Here is a 19,082-nt window from a genome sequence, read left to right as displayed (position 1 = left end):
ATACACTACTAAATAATTATTTAAGTATAATTATTTTACACTACAAAGTACACTACTACAAGGTTATACATACAGTTTCAAGTACAAAGAACACTACTACACTACATGTAAACTAGTTAATACAGGGTTGTGAGGCACTAATTCGGGGTACCCATCAGAGTACCGTTTCAAGTCCTATAAATTATAACCAGAGTCTCCTAGAGGGAGAGCGTGAATTTGTGTATAGATCTATACGGGACTGACAATCTCACACCTTAGCTACTTGCAACAGCTAGGCCGGCAGGCCTGGGGTGACAAATGTCATAACATTCTGACGCTTGAAGAACGTCGTAGAGGCCACTAGTCATATCAAGCATGGTTATATGAAACTCACAATAGTATTATCTAAAACATTTGTTTACGGGATTAACACTACTTCAATGGTTTTATTTTAACTAACAGAACTATAGTACACTATTTGTCACAACTAGCATTTTTAGCTAGGAAATTCTATTCTCATGTAATCAATCAACTTTTGTAAGGCATGTACTCTAAGAGAATATCACTCAACGCTCATTCAAATACATCTCTTATGTTTAACTAAGGGTTGGAAACCCTAAAAATCCCGGTTCAAGTTCTGTATGGACTAGGCTTTTCTTATTGGGCCTAATGGACCAATAAGCATCCAATTTGACTACTTTGGGTTTAGAACCCTTAAATGGGCTCTAAATGGACCTACGTCTTCAAAATCTAATATTTTAGGTCATGTGGGCCTAAAATGGTTTAGTTTATCCCTAATGGGCCTTCTTGGGCCATAACAACTCTAAACACCCTAAAGAGCTATAAAACTATCTAATGGGCTTTTATTGGGCCGTGAGCACACCTAAAGGCTCAATGGGCCGAAAACCTTCTCTATGGGCCTCATAACCTCGAGCCAAATCAAGAAAAGGCCCAAGCCCCTCCATTCTTTCCCTTTCTCGGCCCAATGGGTTTTAAAAAAAAAGTTTTGCATGGAGTTAAATGGTGCCACCTCAAGTTTACATTGTGGTTCTCCATGCTAATTACCCACTAAACAAAAATATAAGATCACATACATCTAAGCACCCATCTTATCTTCACCTCTCTCTTCTCTCTCTCTTTTCTTCCATTCGGCTGAGAGCTAACACATACACACACACACTTTCAAATTCTCTCCAATACAATTTCAAGAACATCTCTCCCCTTTCATCAAGAATTTTCGAGATTTAGAGCATTCCAAGGAGTTTTTTCATCCAAAAATCACTTCAAGTTACACTCTAGTGGTAAGATCTCACAAACCTAAGTAACATACTTTCTTTTTAAACTCATTCACTCTTCTTACCACCCTAATTTCGTGATCATACTCTTAGAAAACCCCATAAGCTCAAGATCTACTCAAGGAAAGCTTGCTAGAACCGAAACCTCTCTCTTTTCTTCACCAAACCGAGAACAACAAGCAAAAGTGAGTTCATACCCCCTTTTTTTTGGTTTTTACATGTTTTTGGGGGAGAATACAAGTATTTATGTGTAGATCTATGTATTTATGCATGTTATGTGTGATTTTCTTGGTTATTCTTGTGATTATGTGTGAAAACTCTATAGATCTCGAAATCTCTAACCAAAAGTAGCGATTATTTGTAAACTAAAACATTTCTTACAACTTACTATAAAGATAAATGTGTTAAAAATGTGAAGATCCATGAGAAACTAGACAAAATCTTGAAAAAGGACCATTTTTGACAAATAAACAAAAAGTTGAGGTTTTCAAGTTATTTTCGGTTTTAGAGGGACTAAAAGAGTCATTTTATTTCAAAAATGGGTCTTAATGATATTCATGACTTCAAAAAGGGCCAAAAGTGAAAATTTCGCATAATGGGCCATATTATGGGCCATCACGTTTTTCTTGGGCTTATTTTGTAAAAATCTCGATTTTTAAGGACTAAATAGTCAATTAATACAAATTCGAGACAAAAATGTAAATCTTTGGATTTATGGGCCAAAATGCCACTTTGATTGAATTTGGGCCTAAAATGCTATTTTTACAAAATTTGGGCCGAAAATGCCATTCATTTTAAAAATGGGTTAAGGATGTTATTTTTATTGTATTTGGGCCAGAAATGTTAATATTTATGATTTTTGGGCCGAAAATGGAAACTTTTAGCCTTAAGGGATTTAAAGTGTCAAATTTTCCAAAAAGGTGACTAAAATTGTATATTTTCAGTCTAATGGGCCAAAAGTGTCACTATTACAAGCATTATATATTTTTGGTAGTCTTGGTAATACCTCGAGCTAAAACAAACAACAAAATACTAACGAATGGACGAAATACATCGATAACAATTTTATTGGACTTAATACTCTCGTTACATGGCCAATGGGCCTTAGGGGCCCATTTAAGTGTATATTGGGCCTAATATTTTCCATGACATGTTTATTGGCCCTTGCGGCCCATTTACATGTTAATTTGGGCCTGAACTATGGATCACATGTTTATTGGGCCTTAGTGGTCCATTTACATGCCTATTGGGCCTAAATTACCCTTTTACATGTTATTGGGCTTTAGTGGTCCATTTACATGCTAATTGGGCGTGGACTAAAAATCACATGTTTAGTGGATCTTAGTTATACCTCTACATATTTATTGAACTTCATATATTCATATACATACTTTTAGATTTGAAAACTTAAAACATACACGTAAACATTAAACATGGTGAAAGACATAACAATCGTGAAAAGTTGAGGATCTAGTGAGACTTGTCGGTTGACACCTTTGAGTGTACAATCGTAGCCTGTAGTTATAACCAGAGTTTCATGGAGGGAGAGTGGGAGTTTGTGTATAGATCTATACGGGGTGACCCCCACGCCTTAGCTGTTTGCTACAGCTAGACTAGGCCAGTCTAGGGAGACAAACCTTACCTACATCAAAACCGGCGCCTGAAAACGCCAAGGCAGGCGAATTAGTCATTATCAAGCATGATTGTAACGGCTCATTTAGAGACTAACTTCATCAAAGATTTCGGTATATTTATACAAATCTAGACGATACTAAAAACATACATACAACGATATTCGGTCTTGGAAATTTTAAGATTACGATACTTTTATAATCAGAAAATATCGAATTTTCTGGGATAAATACAGTTTATACATTACCTCCTACTTACAACAGAAAATACAGGGCTTTTATTTGGATTACATTTTTGTTTATTTATACATTTCAAAAAGCAGCAAACGCACATGCATTAATATTTAATTTTGACACATGACTTTCAAACTACTGTACAGAAAATATCGGATTTTCTGGTGTTTTACGAACCATACAAAACTTTTCAATCAAACATGCTTATGAACTCACCAACATTATATATGTTGACGTTTTCAAAATAACTTGTATTCTCAGGGACTCGTTAAGCGGAAGAATCAACAAGAATATGAGATTTTGTTTTGTGTACTGTTAAACATCATACATTGAATGTTTTGGTCATGTAATTTAAAAGATTGTACTTGATGTAAACAATGGAAGTTGTATTATATTATGCATGGTGATGATGATGTTATGTTTCATTTATATTCACTGTAATGATATTTCAAGATGAAGTCACGCATAAGCCCCCAGACGTTTCCGCCGTCTGGTTTGGGGTGTGACACTATTTTACACTACAACTGGTGGATTCCAGACTCTCACACAAATTGTTTTGTTTTAATTAATAGAACTACAACACATTATTTTACACTACAGCTGGTGGATTCCAGGCATTCATACACTAAGGTTTCATACAAACACTACTACAAACATGTGATAACCGTCAATTTCTGGTCAAGTCAAAGCCAAGCAAAGTCAACGAGTCAAATCGGTAAACTCAACTAGTGCTTGTATGATGGGACTCACCATATGTTTACTAATTTACAAACTCTCTATCTTAATACAAAGTATCACTCGGAAGTTTCATATGTTCGGAAATTCTAAACCCTAACCAGGGTGAGTGATGTAACGACTCTATAAAGAACTATTATATACCCTTCGGGGGCGTAAAACACTCATAACAAGGCATAATGGGGTTTACGAACCTTGCATTATGGGGCCAAACACTAACAAAGGCTACCGGCTAACGCCGAGCATATCTGGGTGCTGGCCTCCCTTTCGGTCTAATTCAACCGGCTAATGCCGAGCATATCTGGGTGCTCGACCTACCCCTTTCGGTCTAACATGACCGAGCATTGTCGAGCACATCTGGGTGGTCAACTTACCCTTTCCTGATTCCGATCATGCTGTGGCCTTCCCACAATCCTACGAACTGACCCACCCGGGCCTAACTCATCTTAATGAACTTGTGAATGCTACAGTTACACCGCAGGCTTACAGCACTCCTAACACTATCTTGCAACCTTGTGAATGCTACGACTACACCCGCAGGCTTACATCACTCCCCACACTGTCTGGCTACTAGTGAATGTCACGGCTATCCTGCAGTCTTACAACACCTTCCACGCTGTCTCAATTGTTGATTACTAATTCGAACACATCCAACGTCGAGCATAAACACGACCTAACATCCAAAATTGAACCCATGTCCTGACTAGAATCCCCAACCTGATTCCCTAAGGCCTGCTATCACGTGACCCTGCTGCATCAGTACCGCAACCATGACAATGATTGAAGCGTCACTGTAATCCATGAAATCATCCACACCCTCTGGCAGGGTGGGAATCGGTGCCTCACACAACCGCTATCTGAGAGTCCCGAAGGCTGTCTACTCCTCAAGCCCCAAATGAAAGGCCACCTACTTCTTGGTCAGTCGGGTCAAAGGAACTGTAATCTTGGAAAAGTCCCAAATAAATCTCCGGTAATAACCCGCTAGACTCAGGAAGCTCCGAATCTCAGTTGGAGACCTCAGAATCTCTCACTGCATCACGACCTCTCTCTTGGCCATATCGACTAGAATACCCTTCTGGTTGACAAGGTACCCAAGAAATTGCACCTCGCGCAACCAGAACTCACATTTGGAGAACTTTGCAAAATTTTCTCCCTCCTCAGAGTCTCTAGCACCTCCCTCACGTGCTTCTCGTGCTGCTCCTCAGTCTTGGAATAAACCAAGATGTCGTTGTACTCTCCTAATCCCACAAGTGCTTCACCGAACCTGGTCATGCTGGCCTCTCAAAAGCCAACCCTAAATCTTGGGTCTCCTCTCGAGACCCTTCTGTATAAGAAACCGATCTAATTCCCTCTTACCAATGTGTTCCAAGTCAATAGCTCATTCTCGTGCTCTAGAAGTCATACCATTCAGGGTCTTGCAGCCCGAGATACTCACGATCTCCCTGCTATCATCCTACAGTATGTTCTGATACCTTACCTTATTCATTTCCTCATCTGCTGCATACTGTGGTACCAAATAAGCTCTTTCCCGAGACTTGGCAGTGATCTATGCCACAGTGTCAGTAGTCTGGTGGAGATCTAACAACTCTTGCGTCAACTGCTGCGCCTCAATCGCCTGGGCACACTCTGCCCAGAACCTGGTCTAAAAGTCATACAATGACATAACATCAAATGCTTCATCACTTGACTCACTACCAACCTCTTCCTATCAATCTCGTGCTCTATCCCTCAGGAGACACGAAGTAAGTCAGATCTTGTCTCCTTTCGAGACAATGTCTGGTACGAAAAGTGTTGGCGACATCTACCAACCATCTGCTGCTAACAATGGGGTCCCTAATGCCCATGACAATCTGAAGCTTCACAAGCTCTGAATTCCCGAAACATCAACGTACGGGTCCCTATCATGACTGCAATGTCAGTGCAGAATTCACTCGACCTCTCATCACAAATATCTATAATGCCCTCCTTGATCCTATTGAGGATCACAGGATTCTGGTCAATGATACTGCGTGTAATCTCAGATGGAATGAACTCCCTCATCTGATCATCGAGCCACCTAGCTACATGGTCCGAGCCTGATCCCTCGTCGACACCAGAACTACCATCTGGTCTACCACGTAGCGTCACTATACTCGGTAATATACCCTTACTAACATCACAATACTCATCAAAACTCGAGGGATCTCACACACTACAAGTTCCCTGGTCTTATCTTAGCCTTCCTTGATTCGAGTACGGATCCTCTGCTTTCAATAGTACGGGCCCATACTACCTTCCACATCTATCCGTACTTTCCTCAAGAACTGCCTTGACTCCACCAAGTCCCTTCTACTACTATTGCTAATCTCATACTAAACTCTTCCTAGGCTTGCCCTAGGGTAACCACCAACCCACTCTCCGTTATCAGTTGCATAAGAAGTCCCTGCTACCTTCCCCTAACTAGCTCGTGAATACTATTACATATCACTAAGACTAGATAATTCTTCGAATGAGAGATCCTACGCTACAACGGTTGGACTCAAACAAGAGCTGCGCAATAGAGCTAGACCTAACCTTCTGAAATTATTTAATCCTCGCAATATGTAACGTAACATATTCATTTACTAGTTAGTAAAAGATAACTAATACTCCTAAAAGCACGAAGCAAGCAGCATTCGAGCATCGAGTACACATAGTCAAGCATATACTACTCTGGCTATCATACTGACAAATCTGTACTAGCATGCAGTTCTCATCAAGCTGAAACACACATAACAGGCACATAAGGCATCCTTCCTAGATCCTTAGTCCTAATCTAGCATGTTGTTCTAATAAAGCTTATAATCATAACATAGCATAAACTTGTATGGGTAATTTGGGAGTACTTACTTGAGCTCGGATGATTGCATGCACCACACCCTTTTCTCTTTTCCAAAGTTCTTTTAAAAAATGCATTTCTTTTTCTCATGTCCTTTTTATAAAAATGAATTTCCTTTGAAAATTTTGATACTAATCCCTTAGTTTGAGTTCAGACACACCCAAGAGCATGCCTGAATCCCTCAAACCAAGGCTCTGATACCAACTTGTAACATCCCAAAAATACAGTCCAAAAATTTCGTTTTAAACCATTATTCAAATATAAAAATCATAAATCATGTATCAAGTCACATGTCAAAATAAATCAGAGTATAAACATCCCAGGCTAAACAAATGGTGTGTGCACTGCAATCTTCCCGAGCTCCTCTTTTAAAAACTGAGTACCTGAAACCAAAACTAAAAACCGTAAGCACGAATCTTAATGAGTCTCCCCAAACTACCACATACCATACACATATAACATGCAACTAAGAGATACAGGCCCAACCCACACTCATGGAGATACGGACCCTGCCCACACTCTGCTAACTAGGAGGTACGAGCCCCACCCACACTCCGCTATCTCTGAGATACGGGCCCCACCCACACTCAGCTACTTCGAGATACGGGCCCCGCCCACACTCGGCTATTGTGAGATACGGGCCCCGCCCACACTCAGCTACTATGAGATACGAGTCCCGCCCACACTCACTAGTCATGAAAATACATACAAGCTCTAAATAGGCAACAAGTATCACTAGCATATAAATATGTACCATATCAGCTATCTATGAGATACGGGCCCCGCCCACACTCAACTACTAAGAGATACGGGCCCCGCCCACACTCGCATTCCTATCAACACATACAAGTATCACACAGACAACAAGTATAGCAATCCAATAATCTGACTGATATCTATACTCAGATAATAATGAGATACGGGCCCCGCCCACTCTCAACTACTAACGTATCACACATATATGGACCAACCTTGGTGCCTTAGACCCATTCCTACTGGAAGAGGACTCACCTCACACTGCTGAAGTCCCGCAGACAAAAACCCTAGCTGTTGGAAGACAGATTCCCGAATCTGTCAATATCAAAATAACACCCAATTAATAATTGGGTTCTAACACATATCCATTAGTCCATGCTTTCAAAAATGTTTACGAAACTAATCTGAAACTTACACTTTAACCCCCGACTTCTAAAATTGTAACCTTTGGCTCCCGAAAGCCAACACCCCACTAAAAATTATGGATTTTAGGGAAAACATTCATATTAATTTATCTATTTATCTATTTAATAAATGGGATGTTACATAAACCCTCCAAACTCATATTTTATTCTCATCTTGAAGATTTATTGTCTATAAATCATATCTTTGTTCAAGATCACACATAAAGGTTTGTTGACTTTTCCCATAAAGTTATGACACCAAGCCATCCCCACATCAACTTTATGTCACTATTCACATTTTACCTAGTCAAATCAATATCTTTCTTCAACACTTCACCACATTCTCCCTTGACCAAATCCATTCAATAGATATTTGATCTTCACCTATAAAAACTCATGTGCTACCTCCAAAAACAAACTTTTCTCTCTTTCTCTCTCTCTCTCTCTCTCTCTCTGTAACTCAAAATTTCCCCAGGAAGTCTCGAGCTCTTTCCCCCACTCTTGGTAAGTTCTTCATTTTACTCCTAAATATTCTTCATTTCTTTATTTAAATCATGGATCATTCACACAAATATCGACATATTTGTTCCTAGGATCTTCAAATCCTCAAGATCCTTCAAATGTTCTTGACTTGAAACTCCCCTTCTTCAACCTTCCACCTCAGAGAATCACTCAAGGTGAGTTCATACCCCTATCCTTTCATGTTTTCTTCAAGTTTTAAGGGGGAGAATACAAGTTACAACACCAAAAACATATTCTAGCACAACCAACAGCTTTCAACAGTAAAGTTATGGTCCATTCACGAACTTTTTTGACCAACTTAAACTTAATATTTTTCAAAACTGTTCAATATGCATTTAGTTCAAGTTTATACCTTTCTAATGACTACTTGAACACATTCATACGATTTTTCTACAATTTATGGCAATTTTTACAAAACTGCCTATCATTTCAGAAATGATTTCGGACCAGTCTGTGAACATGGATATTTTCATTAGAGACCTCTAAAAATCATAATAAAAATTATGAACAAACTAGAAACATTTTCTAAACTCTCAGAGTTTACGGATTCAATTTTCGACTTACAGTGATTTTTCTATGAACTTTCTAAAAACAGTGATAGGAAAGTTAAAACTAGTAAAATAGTTTATAAATTCATTAACACTTTGTAACATGTTGAGCAAAGTGTATAACAATGTTTAGCTACAACTTTATTGTATTTCATGTTAGTTTACTTTCATGAAACAGAATTTGTCATTCATCATAAGGATTTTCATTCACTACAAACATATAGAATAAACTATAATAGGTATAGTATATGGTACATTAACATTACGAACATACTAAGAAAGGTTCCCTTTACACTACAAAAAGGGTTTTCATTTACACTACACGTAAACTCGTTGAATAAAATTTGTGAGACATTACTTCATTGTATTCATTAGAGTACTGATTAAAGTCCTGTATTATAACCATAGTCTCCTGTAGGGAGAGCGTGATACTTGTATATAGATCTATATTGGGACTGACAATCCCGCACCTTAGCTGCATGCAACAGCTAGACCGGCAGGTCTGGGGTGACAAATGTCAAAATATCCCGACGCCCGAAGTACGTTGTAACAGGCTTACTATGTCAATTGCACGGTTATAATAACTCACGTAGGGAAACAACGACACATATAGTTTACGGCAATTCTTACATTCAAATGGGTTTTAATCATTTAAAATTGCATATACTATCATAAGTATGGATTATACTTGTACATTTTGGTCTTGGGTCATTAAGACTACAACTCATTTTATAAAGAAAATATTGGATTTTTCTTGAACATGCACTATATTTACAAAGAAAGGTTTTCAACCCTACATACAAAAGCTTATGCACTCACCAACTTAATCGTTGACACTCTTTCAAAATTACTTGTATTCTCAGGTAATCAATGAAAATGGATAACTACCAGCTTTTGAGGATGGAACGCTATGGCGTTAGACAAACCATTTTATCATTATATTGTAATCGATTTTGAAACATATAACTCATGAAACCATTTAACTTTCTCGATTATATTTATGATGGTTGTATTTACTTTGATCACTATTATACTCGTTGTTATGATACTATACATGAAGTCCTCCACCCCCAGACGTTTCCGCCATCCTTGGTTTGGGGGTGTGACAAAACATTACTATAGACACTACTACAGTACACTACTCTTCTAGTACAGAATACACTAGTACAACATGGAATTTCAAGAAACATTCATGACATAGTTTTATTTATTAATAAGACTACGGTTTAGTAATACAAACTACAGTTTACTATTACGAAGTACAACTCACTATTTCAAACTACAGTTCACTATTTCAGAATACAGTAACTACATTCATTCGGGTCTTAAGGACTAAGACTACATCTCTTTCATTAAAGAAAATATTGGATTTTCTGAAAGTACACCATAACATTTTCAAAGAACAAGAAAATTTTTGCATCTCAAATACATTCTTATGAACTCAACAACTTAAATGTTGATACACTTTCAAAATCACTTGTATTCTCAGGGAACCGATAGACAGGTACACCCGCAGGTTTTGAGAAGATGGAGCTTTTAGAGCCGCGTCATTTATACTTTTGTTATACACTTTTGATGTCATACAAACTATGTGTTGAACAGATGTAAATACTATATTTTATCAATGTAATGTTTGTGTTTGCTTTGATTACTATTATGCAATTATTGTGATACTGTACATGACGTCCTCCACCCCCGAACGTTTCTGCCATTCCGGTTTGGGGGTGTGACAATGTTCGACCTTGACTTCGCCATGGAACGCCGCCACACTACCACAGCTTCCTCATTGCAGAGAATACCCTCGCAGATGGGATTTCTCAAGACCTCTTTGTCGGGAACAACCTATCTTCCATTCTCGAGGGCTACCAGAAAATGATCAAGCACTACAAGGACCTGATATAACGCTCATTTCAGGTATCTATTTCTTTTTAGAATTTTAGGGTTTTAGACTGGAACTCGACGAGTTGAGGAGCTCCAACTCATCGATTAGATATCATTATGTGACGTGGGATTTAGGACCTACTCGACGAGTTGGAAGGACCAACTCGACGAGTAGGCGCTGCAAAGGAAAACCCTAAATTTTAGGGTTTGCACCCTATATAATCTCCTTAAAACCTTGAGGCCGACCTTTCATCGGCCTCCAAACCCTAAGAACGTGAGTGTTAAACCCTAATCCCATTTCCTCTCATATTGTGAGCTAGAGTGACTTTTGGAGCTTAAGAAGAAGAAGATAGTAAGAAGAAGGAGGAGATCCAGCAAACAAAGCCTTCAGTCTTGAGCTTGACCATCTTGTGGACTATTGTAAGCATTCAATATTCGATTTTTTTCTTAGGATATGACTAGATCTAGAGTTTACTCTTCATTTCCCATCATTCTTGTTGATTTCATGCATGGGGTTCATAAAGTTTGCAACTTTATGAATCTCCAGGGCAAAATGGTCCCATGGTGGGCTAGATCTAGCTTTTGGTCAAGCATGGATGCCATGCATGGATTTTAGGGTATATTTTCCCTTTTTGGCCATTTTGACTTCAAGACATGCATTGGGCATGCATGTCCATAAAGCCTCTATCTTTGGAAGGTTTTGAGGATTAGAATCTCTTCTGGAAAGGAGGGATTCCAGATCCCTAGAGTCTTGAACCAAATGGCTAAGCTTTTGAGCTTTCCAACCTTTGTTAAGGGCTTTAGAGCATTCAGAGTGGTTCTAGAGGATAAAGTTGGAAACTTTATCCTTCTAGACACCTTTAGGTTTCAGATCTAAGCCCTAGAGTCCCTGCAATCGACGTATCATCGAAATAAGCAAATAGGGGGGACTCGACGAGTTGCTCTGGCAACTCGACGAGTTGGATCGGGTTTCCCTGTCTTCTGGATATCGAGTGAACTCGTCGAGTTGATGAGACAACTCGGCGAGGTGGCTAGGGTTTTCTGGACTCTGAAGGAACTCGACGAGTTGCTAGATGCACTCGACGAGTTGGGGTCAACATGGACTGTTGACTTGGACTGTGACCAAGTTTGACTTTGAGGGTATTTATGGTATTTTGGGATTTTGACAATTTAATCAAATGATGGTTATAGGCAGTTGAGTTAGAGTCGTACGTTAGGACTTATCTGATCCTGTCTTATCAGTTCGGTATTCTTGAGAGGTGAGTCTCCTCACCATACCAATGGGTCGAAGGCACCAAGGTCGGCCCATTTTGTGATATGTGGTACACTGGTTGATGTAGTGATATGTGACATGATAGTTAGCTACATGCTAAGTGGTATGCTAGTTATATATGTGTTAATTGCAGGGAAGACCATGGGAGGAGCCCATAGCGCTTGGATGTAAGACCATGTGGGGGAGCCCATGGCTTTTCAAGTAAAGACCATGGGGGGAGCCCATGACACCTGGATGTAAGACTATATGGGGGAGCCCATGACTTTCCAGCTAAAGACCATGGTGGGAGCCCATGACACTTAGGTGTAAGACCACGTGGGGGAGCCCATGACATCCTGGAGTAAGACCCTGGGAGGAGCCCACGACATCCTTATATGTTTGTATGCATGGCTTATATGGTTTGTGTAGATTTTATAGCTAATATGAATTATATGATTATGTGGATTGTGTGGGGTATGCTCTGGGGAACTCACTAAGCATTAGCTTACAGTTTGTTGATTTGTTTCAGGTACTTCTGAGCCTAAGGGCAAGGGCAAGGCTTGATGGCGCGGCATGCACTCTCCTACATTTGATTTGATGGGACACTCTGATGTTTGAATAAAATGTTAATGTTATGAATTTTGAAAACAATGATCAATGTTACTTCATATTTTATGGGAATGTTTGGTTAATTAAAAATGAAAATTTTATTTGAAAATTTGGGTCGTTACAAATTGGTATCAGAGCCTTGGTTTGAGGGATTCGGGCACACTCTCGGGTGTGTTAGGACTCAAACTAAGGAAATGTTAAAATTGTTTTCAAAAATCAAAAGTTAAAAACATCTTAAAATGGAAAAAGAGGAGAGTGCAATGCACGTGATCGGCCGAAATCAAGTAAGAAGTTCCCTAATTTTGTTAGCCATGCTATATTGATATTTGGATTATGATAGTCAGATGGATTTTGCTATGTGTATGCTTCTAAAATTGTATACGGTTAGGACCTTATAGCCTTAGGATGATTCATTTGGCCTTATTTCATGTTCCTTGTTTGGTTGTGGTCCTAGGGTAGAATCTATTATTCGAAAGTCTATTTGATCCTTTTTTGTGTATAATTTTCATGCATAAAGGAAACCTGTTATGATTGGTCTGATTTCTTGTTTGATGTGGGTAGAGCAAATCTTAGGATAACCTAGCATTTGAGTTATGTTGTAGCTTGTAAGATATGTTTTGTTCTGGGACAAATTAGAGTTATCAGGTAGAACCTTGGGGAAGGTACAGGTAGGTGTGGAAGGTAGTATTGGGCCCGTACTACTGAAAGCACAAGACATGTACCCGAACTGATGTTAGATCTGGAAGCTCTAAGGAGAACCAGTGTGGGAGGATCCCCTCTTTGGACATCTTGATCATTATGATTTATGACATTGCAGTTCAGCATGGTGGTGACATGATTTGGAGGAGAGGGATCAGGATCAGGATCCGGATTTGGGTCGGGCGACGGTACCGAGCCCATTGATGAGAGGTTGTGCAAGCTCATAGCAGCCGAGGTTACGAGGGGCATCCTTGACGGTACCCTAGTGATTTTTGGGACGGTCAAGGAAGGGATGATGGAGATTATGGAGGAGAGGCTCAGGGCATTAAGAACCGAGATTTTTGCGGGCCAGGTCGGGGCCCGAACTCCCTCATTCTGGGAGTTCAAGGCGTGCGGGGCGCCAGAGTTCTTTGGGGTCATGGATCCCATAGTTAGCCGACGTTGGGTGGCGGACATAGAGAAAGCCCAGTGCACAAGTTCTTGCCCTGATGCGGCAAAGGTGGGTTTTGCTTCATGTATGCAGGCTTAGGATGTTACGCATGTGGTCAGCCGGGTCACTTGAGTAGGGATTGCCCCAATAAGGACTTGATTTGTTTTCACTGCAACCAGACCGGCCACAAACGAGCCGATTGTCCGAGGTTGCAGGGAGGGGGAGGAGTAGTGGCGGTGCCTGTTCCCGCCACACTGAGGATCACAGATGGTCACCATGCTAAGGCGGATGCTCCAGCGGTGAAGAGTCGCGCATTTCAGTTGACTACCGAGGAGGCTTGGGCAGCGCCAGACGTCGTTGCTGGTACGTGTTTTATCTTTCCTGCTTGATATTGATTTGTATTGCTTATGTGTGTGTGTGTATATATATATATATATATATATATATATATATATATATATATATATATATAAGTGGCTCGTGTATAGGGACCTTTTTTCGTCAATGGTATGTTGACTCTGTAAGGGTCGAATTTAGTTGTAATATGTCGAAGTCTTTTGTACCCTTCGTATGTTTATTAAGTTTATTTACTGAGGCATATTTCGTATGAAGCTTAAGTGTCTATGCCTTAGTATTTTTTGTATGCTTTTACTGTTGCTATAAATAGGGAACTTGACTAGAGTTAGATAAGAGACTTTACATAACCTGTCTCTTTTCTCTGTAAATGTTGAAAGCATAAATGAGCAAAAACCAGATCTTATTTACATCGTTTGTTCAATCTGCATTAGTTTTACTCTGAAATTGATTAATACTTGATTCTACGATTCATCAATTGGTATCAGAGCAGGAATCACAACATGTGATCTGATTTTCACGTTGTTTCAAAACGTTTTTTGAATCAATTTTGGTTCAAAAAGTTTCCGCACTTTTTGAAGTGAAAATTTGTTCTAAATTGTCAGTTGTAATTCGATTCTGCAATCGAATTGTTTAATCGAGTGTTCTGTTGGTAATTTCAACTCAATTCTGCTATTTGCTTTCAAATTCTCATTGAATTCTCAAAAATCATCATTTGTACGTCAATGGCGAACTTCAATCTCAATTCAATGACTTCTTTCTCTCATCTGCTCGGATCTTCTACTAAGATTCCGATGCTAATTCCTGAATACTATGATCAGTGGGCTGATCGTATGCACGATTACCTAAATGGACTCGATGAAGAGTTATGGTCTTGTATCACTGGAAATATCATTCATCCTGCAAATGTACAACCAATTGGATCATCTTCTGAAACTTCTAGTGTTGAAAATCAATCTGACCGTTTGAAGAAGCTGGAGAAACGATGCATAAGAGAATTGCGAGGAGCATTGCCTCCTGTTGTGTACAACTATGTAAGGAGTTGTACAACTGCCAAAGAGATCTGGAATAATCTGAAAGAGAAGTTTCAAGGAAGAGAGAAAACAAAAATCAATTCTGTTAAGCAATGTTTGGTGGAGCTGAAGGATTTCAGACAAAAAGAAGTTGAAACAATTGAAGTTTATTATGATCGTCTGAATGAGTTGATTTATCGTTGTAATCGTTATGGAATCACCAGGACAACGATGGAATTCAATCTCATTTTTGTGATGGGCCTTCGTAAAGAATGGAGAAGCATGAGTATGATGGTGAAGAATCAGCAGAGTTTTGATACTTCAACTCTCAATGATTTATACAATCAATTGAAAACTCACAAAAGTAAGGTGAATGAAATGGCCGAGGAGTCGAAGCTGAGTCTGGGAGGTCCACTAGCGCTTGTCTCGAAAGTGTCTGAGAAAGAAACATACGAAAAAGATGATTCTGAGGAGGAAGAAGGATTTTTAATGAATTCGGACGATGAGGCAATAGCTTTTTACTCAAACAATTGTGTCAAAAAGTTTTTCAAGAAGCCTTTTAATTCGAAGTTCAAGCAAAATGAGGGAAAAGGAACTTTTGTGAGCAAATCTGTTGGTGAGGAGAAAAATAAGTTTGAGAAAACTGATAAAAAGGTTACTGAAGTGAAAAATGAGAAAAAGTTGAAAGGTGATTCGGGTGTGGATTGTCACTACTGCAATGGAGCAAATCATTTATCGAGTGATTGTATGCTTCGTAAGAAAGAAGAAAAGAAAAACAAAATCAAAGATGAAGTGTATTATGTCGAGAGGCTGGAAGAGGTCAGGGCTAAAGCCAAGAATTTGTCTTTAGTGGCTAAAGATGAGCACGAAGAAGATGGCACTTATCAAATCTGGTCTTCGGGATCAGATGATGATGAAATGCGTAACCCAAAGCATGGTGCAATGTATGCGAAGTATGAGGAGGATTCGGATGAAGAGAATGATAAGGTGACAGGAAGATGCTTCGTATCAAAATCTGCTGATAAGTCTCTGATGACAACAAAGGTACGTTCTATTCTTGAATCCTTTAATATTCCAATAAGTGCTTATGACTCTGAATTAGTATCTTTTGATGAAACTGTTACTTATTTTGACTCAACTGTTGTGTCTGCTAGCAATGAGCCTAAGAAATTGTCAATGCAGCTGTTAGAAACTCAGAAGCGTTTAGATTCGAAAATAAGTAAGGTTGAGTGTTTAGAGCTACAAATCACAAACATCATGTGCGATAGAGATTCTTTAGCTAGTGATGTAAAACTTCTGTTAGCACAACGAAATATCTACTGTAACACAGCAAAAAGACTTTATGGAAAATTAACTGATTTGCATCATTCGCGTGAAATAAGCAAAGAGAAACATAGAAAATTATTGCCTTTTCTAGCATTTGAGAGAGAGAAGGTAGATAATATTTAGTATGACTGTGAGAAAACTATTGCTGAGTTTGACAAAATCCCAGATGATAGATATGCTTATGGAATTGTCAAAATTAATGAATGTCTTGATACGAATGCGTTGGTTGATATTGTAAATGAAACTTTAACCAAATCTGAACAAATCAAAATTTTGAAAAAGACTGAGAATTCGACATCTGATTCTCAATCTAATTTTGCCGATATTGGAGATAACTCTGATAATATTAGCGAAATTCGTGATATTGAGGATGTTGATTGTTCTTAATTGTATGTCATTAATGTTGCATCAAAATCTAAAGGAAAAGAAAAACTTAAGGATTTGGAGGTTAAGATTGACATTGACAAACCTTCTACTTCGAAAGATTGTGATTATGTGGATATCCGAGATAGTCAAACGGATAGCAGTGATGATGAAAATGATGATGATTAGGATAAAAAGGTATTATCAACCAAAGATTCGATAGAAAAAGAAATTCCTCGTGTTGTTGTTGATCAAGTATTTGGGGACACTGAAAATTTCGACAAAGTGTTGTCTGAAAAAGGAGCCCATTATCTGGAGACAAATCAAGTGGTGTATCCTAATTTCAAGTGTACTGATGATGTTATTTTTCCAAATCAAGTGTTTGTTACTACTGGAAACGTTGAGTACATTAAACCAGAACTCAACAAAATGGTTCAAAATGACAACAAGAAAACAACAGACGAAGGTTTCTTTTCAAATCAAAGCACAGTCGAAAATACATTAACAAAGAATTCGTATATTTTTCAAAGACAAAAACTACAACGCAAATGGGTTGAAAAGTCGAAAATTGTAAAAGAAGATACAAAAGAGGTTGTTGTGGACAATGAAACTGTTATTAAATTAAATTCCAAAGAATTTAAAGAACAAATTGACAAGTTTTCAAAAGAAAATGCAATTTCAAAAAGACAAGCTCGAAAGAAGATTTTTTGGCAAACCATGGAACTTCGAAAACAACAAAATGGGTTGAATATGAACACAGCTGAAAACACAAAGACTAAATCTGTTAAGAACAAGTCTTTTCATTTCGAAATTCATTCAGATCCAAAGCAAAATCCCGCTCAAACAAATAAATCTAAATCTGAATTTCAACCAAAAACAAATTTTTCGAAAGTTTCAAACTCATCATTTTCAAAAGAAAACAAAAATACATCAAAGATTGTTCATAATCGATCATCACAACAACGATTTTCCTCTAATCATCAAACAAGGTTTTCTCATAAGCAACAATTTCAAAATCGATTTTCTCAAAACATAAGTGTTGGAAACAATGATGTTGACTATTCCTTTACCTAGTGATGTTGACTTAATTGATAGTCTCAAAAACAAAGTTTGTGATTGGGTAAAAGATTCTAAATTTCATTCTGTTTTCAAAGCTAATTTCCAAGGATCCAAAAAGCCTTAGGTACCTAAATTCTTTCATTGATTGCAGGTGCCATGTGACGAGCAATATGATGAGGAATAGTATATCGATAGTGGTTGCTCACGTCACATGACTGGACGAAAAGAAAATTTGAGAGATTATCGAAGATTGGAAAATGCAGGGATAGTGAAGTTTGGTAACAATCACAAATGTCAGGTGAAAGGATACGACAAAGTCACAAATGAAAAGTTCACTGTTAAACGTGTAGCTTATGTTGAAGGTCTACAACATAACTTGATAAGTGTTTCACAACTTGTTGTGGGCACTGGCAATCAAGTGGTGTTTAACGAAGAAGGCAGCATCATTTCGAATGTCACGACTAATGAAGTTTTGCTCAAATCCAAACGTCATGGTGACATGTTTACTCTTGATATCAAACCAATCATTGGCAAACCCTCAGTGTGCTTACTTTCTAAAGCTTCATCAGACATCAGTTGGCTATGGCATCGTCGATTATCACATTTAAATATTCGCAAGTTAAATAAGTTGGGAGTTGATGATCTTGTTCGAGGTTTAACAGTGTTAAAATTTGATAATGCTACCTTATGTGCAGCGTGTGAACAAGGAAAACAACACAGAAAAGGACATCCAATTGTGATAGATTCGAAAATTGTAGAACCGTTGGAACTTCTCCACATTGACCTTTGTGGACCATCGACTGTTGAAACTCTCAACAAGAAACGGTACATTTTGGTTATTGTTGATGATTTTTCACGATTTACTTGGTTATATTTTCTCAGGTTAAAATCTGAGGTTGCTCAAACAATGATTGAGTTTATTAAGAAGATTGAGATGAGTCTGAAGAAAAGTGTTCGAAAGATCAAAAGTGATAATGGATCTGAGTTTAAGAATCAAGTGTTGGATTCGTACTTAACAGAGAAAGGAATTTCGCATAACTTCTCTTCGCCCTATACACCACAGCAAAATGGTGTAGTTGAAAGACAAAATATGTCACTTTGCGAAGCAGTGAGAACTATGTTGACATATGCGAAT

The sequence above is a fragment of the Lactuca virosa genome, chromosome 2 (genome assembly GCF_052849685.1).
Source record: "Lactuca virosa cultivar CGN04683 chromosome 2, Lactuca_virosa_CGN04683_v6, whole genome shotgun sequence".
Classification (NCBI taxonomy): domain Eukaryota; kingdom Viridiplantae; phylum Streptophyta; class Magnoliopsida; order Asterales; family Asteraceae; genus Lactuca; species Lactuca virosa.
Note: the sequence above shows the minus strand (reverse complement) of the source record.